General features: G+C 33.7%; 1 long non-coding RNA gene across 1 annotated transcript; it reads left to right on the forward strand.

Annotated features, from left to right (window-relative positions):
* Positions 1 to 3,691: 3,691 nt before the first annotated feature.
* On the forward strand, positions 3,692 to 4,025 carry LOC147388311 (uncharacterized). Its single transcript, XR_015171170.1, has 2 exons — positions 3,692 to 3,785; positions 3,889 to 4,025. It is a non-coding gene; the product is annotated as an uncharacterized LOC147388311 (long non-coding RNA).
* The last annotated feature ends 3,593 nt before the right edge of the window (positions 4,026 to 7,618 follow it).

The raw sequence follows: 7,618 nt of genomic DNA on the forward strand, positions 1-7,618 counted from the left end.
AGGATTATTTTTTTGCAGATTTCGTAGCATTTGGTGGAGATTTTTATCAGAGATTGCTTGAACCTGAGCTACGTTTGCTGTAGGACATTTGGGGGAGATTTTCAATAGAGCTTGTTTGAATTTGAGCTAAGTTTGCTGGTTTTAGAGATCGAGATAAACAATATTACTCAATTAGTAGGTACAATCTTGGAACTCCAGATTCTGTGTAATTGATTTGAGATGTGGTAGATTTGAGAGTTTTTTGTTTGTTTGATTAGTAGGTACTATGTCTTTGTTGTTGGCATCAATGCAATCACTTCCCATGATGATAATCTCATGCATAGAAACCTGGTTTATGAAGCTTTAGTTGATATGTTTTATAAACCAGGAAGTTCAGTTCAATTCCATTCATTAGTTCAGGTTAGATCCAACCTATGTATCATAGGTTGAGTTATCTTGTCATCCATGCTTATTACAGCAAGGTCCCGTTGTGACAATAAGATCTCAGCATAGGGTGTTTCGGTTGTAATCAAAGTATTTCAATATAATCTTAGATGGTACACCTCTTGTCAAGCATGGTTCTGATCTCATCCCCATGATGTTTTAATTTTGATATATGTAGACTGTTTTTAGTGATAATCAGTTTGCTTTGAATTATTCTTTAATTTGGCTAAACCCCCTTCCTTTGTATATATATATATATATATATATATATATATATATATATATATATATATATATCTTTTTAATGTATTTCAACTATTGTCCTGAATTTGGATGTAATGCAGTGCTTAGTCCACATGTGTTGATGGCATGGTTTCCAATCATTTATTTCGTTATATTATAGTTATTGGGTGATTTTATATTGCAGTGTATTTTTTTTAATACAATTTAACCATTGTGTCCCATTGACTGCTAACACTTCATAATATGATCACATATGCAACTTGAGCCATACTTGCTCATGACCAACACTGACAAAGTTGTTTATTTGTGCCACACACCCCACCATTTTACTATCTTAGTAACGCGTCGTACAAATTATAAATCAAAATTGATTGACATGTACTAAACTTACTGTCCAATCCTACTGGCAGATTAGTTTGTCATGTAGAGGTACAACTTTCAAACACAATAAATAGGAAGGTGGAAGCTGTTGTGGATATGAAATGACAACAGGTGACTGCTGTTATGACACATGGCTGCCAAGTAGAAATGAGCACATGTGGGATGGTGGTGGAAAGTACCACTGACAATGGCCCTAGTATAATGGTGAGAAGAGGATTTGGATTGAGTAGGAAGAAATGATCTGAAAATGGCCCGACGAAGTATATTTTTCTCGACAGATTTGATGGTGAAAATGGATTCGAGTTTCCAACCCGTATATATGATGACGACCCTTGGGCTTATAAAATTGGAAATAGAACAATACCCAAAATTCCAACAATCTTGACCTTAACTGAAATTTCAGCAAATGGTCTTACAGCTCTATGGTTCTATTATTGACCGACTGAACACTCAAAACCATGATCAGAGCTTGAAGTTTTTCAGATTTTGGAGATCTTACTACAACGAGAGTTATATAGGCAGAGGTTTCAAACATTTTGATTCCCCTCCAAGTCCACTAAAAATAATATGGGAGTTTTTAAGATCATAAATGGACTTGGTGTGCTGGTTTATTAGTTTGGATCCTTATTAGAACCCAAATCCATGATCCAGATTTGAAGTTATCTGATTGTATGGATCAGTTTTCTGGACTGATCTGATTGATTTACTTTAACCTATGCTGGAAAGTGGAGATCACACCTTCCTAACTAAGGTCAGGTGGCACCTCATTTTAGGCCATGTGGCATTTTTGGTGACTTACTGTATGATTATGTGGTTTATTCATCGGCAAATCTACACACAAAAGATCAATTTGATTGGTGATTTGCATCCATTGATTACAGCATTGCCTTAAGAATGATTTCTAATTGTTAGATTTAAACTCTTTTTCAAGAGTTTAGATCAAGTGGATACAAGTTATCAAATACTCTGATTTTTGGTACGTAGATTCACCAAGGGATGAACCACATAACCATACGGCCAGCAAGTCCCAAAATTTTCACGTGACAAAAAAATGGTGTGTCACCTGACCTTGGTTAGAAACAGAACACCAATCCCTACTCTTTATCTTTTAACTGTTTTTAACTTTTAATCAAAAATGAATTTTGATCTCTTGACTTAAAAAAAAGTGGCATCTACTTTTGAAACCACCTTTACTTGTACCTTCCAATCACAAATCCATATCTAAGACCCTTTTTGACGAACACACACCTACACAACACATCTTCTTTTTTTGTATAAAGAAGATTAGATTACATTACACAACAGAATTTATTCTTATATATTTGGAATTGGAGATGAGAGCTGAATTGTAAATGTTGGTTTAATATTGGTTGGTTGGTTAATTGGTACTGATATGTGTCCAATTGATTATTTCCATTGGTGAAGTTGCAAGAATTGTTGAGTTTCTTTGATGGGTGTAACAAACCTACATCCATATCTTCATCCATGCTTGAATGTTGTTGTTTAAGCTGATTTTCTATGACTAGTGAAATAGAGGAATCCAACCTTGGAAGTGAGTAAAGTACTATTGTTGCTGTAGGTATACCCATATCAACTCTCACTGGCTCAATTCATGTTCTTTTGAGTTTTTTTTGGGCTCTTTTGAAACATTCAACTTCCATGCTCCTTTTTAATTGGGGCTTAAATGACATGTTACTTTTTGAATTCCCAACATTCAATACAACATCTGACATCACAGTTCCTACAATAGTTTTCCATTTCACTGGAGGTGATGTGGAGTTGAATGCAGAGAACATCTTCGTTAGGATACAAGTCGATCTTGTTTGTATAGCCATGATGCCAGTTGACAGTGGAGGTATATTTGGCAGCATATCTCAGACTAACTTCTTGATTGGTTATGATCTAGAAAGCAAGAAAGTCTCTTTCAAGAGAACTGATTGTACACAAAATAGTGAACCTTTATTTATTTATTTATAGGCTTTGATCTTATAGTCTTTGTATGGTCTTAGTCCTTTGGTAGTTTAGTCATATTAGCTCTCTCTCTCTCTCTCTTTGTAAACATGTCTTTTTACGAGTTCATGAACGCACACACATACACACCATTCAACTAGACAGACATTTGTAGTGATCTATTCTTAAACATCCCCGATTTCCATGTGCACCTCTTGCAGCCATAATCGATACCTCCAAAACTTCAGAACTTTTGAAACTGTTTGATTTTGCTGTTTTTATCTTGAGTTGTTATACGCATCCTCTCTTGAGTCTCAATAGAACTTTGACCCCCTCAAGTTTGATGATTATTTTAATTTTAGCTTTTACATTTGTATGTCTACCTTAATACATTTTATTCGTTCTCTTGTATTGGGCATGAAAATTGGTTGTAGCTTTATGTTCTCTATGGTTTGCAACAAATGTCTCTTTAGCGATTGAAAATCTACCTGAAACGCATTAAGGCTTATTTTGCACCAATCTATGATATATCTATGTCGAGATGATTATGGGATATCCATTGTCCGACTAATTTAATAAACCCTACATATTCAAATCTTCGAGTTCGTGGCATTGGCCTGGGACCGACTCCTAGCAAATTATTTTCATCATATTCTGAAAATTCTTCTAGCGATTCTGCTGAAGTACATAGGTCGAAGAAGAAACTAGAGTCTTTGGAGCAACAACAGATTGTGAGAGATGCTGAGGTGGAGAGATTCAAGGAATTGATCATTACTCTAATGAGAAAGGTAAATTATCACTGATAATATAATATGCTGTGCTTTAAAATATTTTATTAATAAATAAATATTTATTGATATGACTAATTTGATTAATGTATATGAATTGTAGGTTGATGAACAGCACAATCAACCCGACAATGATCAGTGTCCATAACAACAACCATGATAGATAGTTTTTGTTTTTTGAGTGATAAACATGGATTTATAAGCATTGACTCTTAATTCAATCGACTTATTATTTTGTTATACTTGTCTCTTAACTAATTTGATTTATTAAGTAATTGTGTTTAATTGACAGGTTGTATAAAAATAGGTATTTAATTACAAATAATTTTAAAATAAAAGAAATAAAAAAAAAAAAAAAAAATCTTATTAGAGGTGGCCATTACCGCCACTATAGGCATTCAAAATTGTATTTATAGCTACGGTAAAAAATTACTTAGTGGCGGTTTTTAACCACCACAATAGATCTCAATGTATATTTATAGCGACAGTAATACACAATTAGCGGCGGTTTTGACTGCCACTATAGGTCTCACTCATATTTATAGCGACAGTAATACACTATTAACGGCGGTTTCTGACCATCACTATTGGACTCACTCATATTTATAACAACGATAATACCTATTAGCGGCGGTTTTTGACCGACTTACTCATATCTATAGAGACGGTAATACAATCTATTAGCAGCGGTTTTTGACCGCCACTATAGGGCTCCATATGGCCTTAAGCTAACCACCTATAGTGGCGTTACACGTGGCCATCACTATTAATAATAGCGGCGGTTTTTGACCCCCGCTAAAAACCTAAAATTTTGTAGTGTGTACTCCAACCGTTGAAAAGGATTTGTCTTGAAAATCATTTGTGTGATAAATGATTTGCAAACTAATATTTTCTCTGCAAGGAAATACACCCTTAGTAAAAAATCAAGGAAACAACAATCCCACATAGCTTACAATCATGTTGATTAATTTTAAAAATGACAAAAATAACTTTTTTTATGATAGAATCTTCAAAACCTCCTTTAATTCACATTTTAAATTACAAATAAACCCTTATGAGTAAGGGTGCACATTGGATTGGGTAAATCCGAGAACTGAACCAATCTGAGTCTTTTGGATTGGATTAGTTCGGATTGAACATGATTTGGTCGGGTGCGGATTGTTAAAAAAAAAAATCTGATTGATTTGGTTCGGTTCTGGATTAGGGGTACAATAGAAACAAACCAATTCGAGTACCGAACCAATTTTTATATCTATTATAATAGATATATATTTATTTATTTAAAAATAAAATCCTTTCATAGTTTCGTTCTTCTTTTCTCTCTCTCTCTCAACTATGTTAGTGTGTTAGAGGTAACTCATCAAAGTTTTCAACTTCATCTCCTCTATTTTTTTCTAACAAAAACTAAAAAAATATGTGCCCCTTACTTTTAATCACAAAGCAACAAGTAACATTTGATTTCGACTTTGAACAAACAACAAACAACATTTAATTTTAAGAATGACTTTGATCTTCCATTATCTCTTACAAGGTAAGTATTAAATGATTTTTATTTTCTAATTTTTCCATGATTTTTATTTTTAATGTGTTATGCATGATATGCTTTGTTTATGTTGAAATAATAAGTATGTTGATGCTTTGTTTAATATTTATTTTGCTTAGTTTTAAGTTATAGCTATTTTAATTTTACTATTGAAAATAATAAGTATGAGAACCGAGAACCAATCCGAACCAAGGTTGGTTTGAATTGGTTTGGTTTTATAAGATAATTGGATCGGTTCGGTTCCAAATTTGTAGAACCGATCATGTTTGGTTTGATTCTAATTTTGTCAAAATCTGAACCAATCCGAACCATACACTCCCCTACTTCTAAGTGCATGCCACCTACTTTAAAAGACAAGTAAAAATGCAAAATAGATTGACCAAGTGAACAATCTTCTCATCCCGCAATCGAAGGAAATTCAAGTGAACACTCCCCATCATTTAGAGGGCCTCACACGGTGTGAACCATATTACAAGTTGGAAGAAGAAGAAAATTCCTTGGATCATTTCTTAGAAGTCTTAAATCAAAGCCTTTATCACTATCAATCCAACCAAACTGGTGTTGATGAAGTCTAGGGTGGAGCCCTCATCATGTGATATGTGTGTCCACTTTCCTCCCCACAAAGACTTCAATAATTGCAATACCTCTATTGCCATCCTATTGGAACAAACAAGTGATGGTTCTCTATTTTATATTTATGAAAAATGGATTCCATCCAAGATCAAGCTTTTGAAAACCATCCAAAATCTAGATGATTGATCTTGGATTATTGTTCATGAACAAGTGAGACATTCAATTTGAATCGTCATTGACATTGATTCGCTTGAGAGTCCATATGACTTGTCTAGTATTTTTAAATCTTGGCTACGCCCAAAACTTGGTTAAGTCAACTGGGACTTTGTATATTTTCATAAAAATAATTTATTTTTAATTATTTAAATATATAGTATTAAATTAAAAATATGGCCTTGTGACTAGGGTTGTTAATGGATCAGATGAGACCCAAAATTTGATCCATTCCGATATGATAACTTGTGGTATTAATCGAGAGTTTGAATTTCGATAAGGACTGATCCATTATGTCATTGGATAGATTCTCGATATATAATGTCCTGATCTGATAAGGACCAGGTATGCTAAAATGTGAGAAAATATATAAATTATATATTATATACTATTTAAGTATATGGACTTTATTTAAATAATATATATCAAATCAGATTTGACCTGATCCGATTGTTATTGGATTGGGTTTGGATCCTACTAATTGATGTGATAAGTTCTAAGTCCGATCTCTATCGGATTGGCACCAAATCCACCACAATCCAATCTGAACCCGATCCATTAACAACCCTACTTCTGGCTGAACATCATGTAATCCAACTAAGTTTTATATAATAATCCAATTAAATAATAATTAATAATCCAATTAATAATAAAAAAAATTAATTTATTCGAGTATAAATAAATAATAAGAATCCAATTAAATAATTAATCTCATCCGAGACAAGACGAATCAGGCGAATCAACTCTTGATATCCATGTGAAACAAGACAAAATGGACTACCAAGTTTTAAAACAATGCATATGATCTTAATCATTATTTAATAACATGTATAAACATGGGTTTAAAACAAGTTTTGTGAACAAATTGAGTCATCTCGAACTAGTTTTTCGATACGTTTGAGATGTTTTGTTCAACAATGAGAAAAATGAACGTGAGATTTTAAATCTCGTTTGATACATTGATTTGTCTGTCTCATCCATGCTTGATAATGAGATGATTCGGGCGATAGGTCTTGGTCTCGGACGAGTTTTGAAACCATGCATGTAAATGAAATTTTAAAACCATCTTAGTCTTTGTGACCACATATATATAAAGTCTTCTTAAATTAATAATTTAGGTCTTTTCCATGTCTTCTTAGATTGTTCATTGTTGTCGCTTTCAATCTTTTTCTAATGCGGAAAATAATGCAAAACTGAAATCAATGCAGCTATGACCTTAATTCCCTCCCCTTTCCCTTCCCCTCTATATAAATCTAGGAATATTTTACTTCACAACTCAAAAACTAGCCCAACAAAACCACATTATGGCTATCACCCACTTCTCCTCCTTCCATTGCCTTCACTTCATCTTTTCACTCCTTTTGTTTCACTCTTGGTGTTTGGACAAGGCTGGTCAGCTTGCCACTTATTAGTACATCGAACACCCACTTCCTGGGCGATGTGGGACTAAACCCCTTACCCCGAGACTGTGCTCCCAGGATTGGGCTAAGGCCTCGATCGTGGT

Source organism: Akebia trifoliata, chromosome 13, assembly GCF_017979445.1.
Source record: "Akebia trifoliata isolate Shusen 1 chromosome 13, ASM1797944v1, whole genome shotgun sequence".
Lineage (NCBI taxonomy): Eukaryota > Viridiplantae > Streptophyta > Magnoliopsida > Ranunculales > Lardizabalaceae > Akebia > Akebia trifoliata.